This window comes from Octopus bimaculoides, chromosome 24, assembly GCF_001194135.2.
Source record: "Octopus bimaculoides isolate UCB-OBI-ISO-001 chromosome 24, ASM119413v2, whole genome shotgun sequence".
Taxonomy (NCBI): Eukaryota; Metazoa; Mollusca; class Cephalopoda; order Octopoda; family Octopodidae; genus Octopus; species Octopus bimaculoides.
Window position 1 is genome coordinate 31,348,082 of NC_069004.1, and position 1,965 is coordinate 31,350,046.

Genomic DNA, 1,965 nt, shown 5'->3' on the forward strand with positions numbered 1-1,965 from the left:
TATATATATATATATATATATATATATATATATATGGTTTTAGATATATATATAGTTTTATATATATATAGTTTTATATATATATGGCTTTATATATGTATATATATATGGTTTTATATATGTATATATATTTGGTTTTATATATATATGGTTATATACATTATAAGGTTATATATATAATGTTTGACCTCTGCTTTCCATGCTGGCATGGGTTGGACAGTTTGACTGAAGACTGACAAGCCAGAAGGCTACATCAGACTCCAATCTGGTCTGGCAAGGTTTCTACAGCTGGATGCCCTTCCTAACACCAACCACTCCGAGAGTGTAGTGGGTGCTTTTTACGTGCTACCTGCATGGGGGCCACTCATGCAGCACTGGCAATGACCATACTTGAATGGTGCTTTTTACATGCCACTGGCACAGGACCAGCCAGGCGGCACTGGCACCGACCACGTTCATATGGTGCATTTTACATGCCACCAGCACGGGTGCCAGTCAGATGGTACTGGCATTGACCACAACAACAAGTCTTCCCAAGCACTGTTTATTGCTCAATAATTGAAGGGTACCCTTAAATGGGCCAGTTATGTGGCTCCGGCATAGGCTATGGTTATAGTCTCACTTGGTTTGCTGTATCTTCTCAAGTACATCTCCAAAGGTCTCAGTTGCTTGTCATTGCCTCCATGAGGCCCAACATTCGAAGGTCATGCTTCACCACCTCACCCCAGGTCTTCCTGGGTCTACCTCTTCCACAGGTTCCCTCCACTGTTAGGGTGTGACACTTTTTCACACAGCTGTCCTCATCCATACACAACACATGACCATACCTGTGCATTCGTCTCCCTTGCACACCACATCTGATGCTTCTTAGGTCCAACTTTTCTCTCATGGCGCTTACACTCTGTCATGTATGCACACTGACATTACACATCCAGTAGAGCATACTAGCTTCATTTCTTACACATGTCCTCAGCAGTCACAGCCCTTTTCACTGCCATTCACACACATGCGCCATACAGTCTACCTTTCACTCTGAGTGAGAGGACTTTGTTGCCAGCAGAGGTAGGAGCTCTCTGAACTTTGCCCAGGCTATTCTTATTCTAGCAGCTACACTCTCAGAGCATCCACCCCTGCTACTGACTTGGTCTCTTAGGTAACAGAAGCTGTCAACTACTTCTAGATTTTCCCCCTGGCATGTGACAGAAGCTGTTTTCGGCACATTTTCAGTGTTTATTGTCCCTGTGATATTGCTGCACCTCTTATGTATCCATAGATTACACCGGGTACATCTTATGGAGTTTCTACAGATTGAGCAGGACCATCATACCTGAAGGGATTTGTGATTTGTCTGCTTTCCTACTTACTAAGACTTTGGTTTTTGCTAGATTGACTCTAAGGCCCTTTAATTCTAGATCTTGCTAACACACCTGAAACTTCTCCTATAGTTCCGATAGGGACTCAGCTATTAGAGCATAGAGGAGTTCCCAGGGGCATCCTGTCTTGAATTCCTCTGTTATTGCCTGGAGGACTATGATGAATAACAGGGGGATGAGGACTGATCTTTGGTGGACCCCCTACCCAAAATTCTTCACTATACTCATTGCCAACCCTCACCTTACTGACAGCATCTCTGTACATGGCTTGTACAACTCTCACTAACTACTCATCTTTTCCTAGTTTCCACATTGACCACCAGATAAGGGATCAGGAGACCCTTTCAAAGGCTTTCTCCATATAAACGAAAGCCAAGTACTGAGGTTTATCTTTGGTTAGGTATTTCTCCTGCAGTTGTCTTACCAGAAATATAGCATTAAAAAATACCAAGTATTGTTTTTAACAGATTTAATTTACATTAGGTAACGTTTTCTCATTGGACATTTCTCTAACTTACTTGCCCTATGATGCATGTATGTATGTACATATATATGTGTATGTATATATATATATATATATATATATATATAT

The 1,965-nt window shown here is 41.5% G+C and overlaps 1 protein-coding gene across 1 annotated transcript in view; it reads left to right on the plus strand.

The window, feature by feature from the left end:
- The window catches only part of LOC106878043 (protein argonaute-2), a 43,103-nt gene that overhangs the window by 2,225 nt on the left and 38,913 nt on the right, over positions 1–1,965 (plus strand). The gene's annotated exons all lie outside the window — the stretch shown is intronic.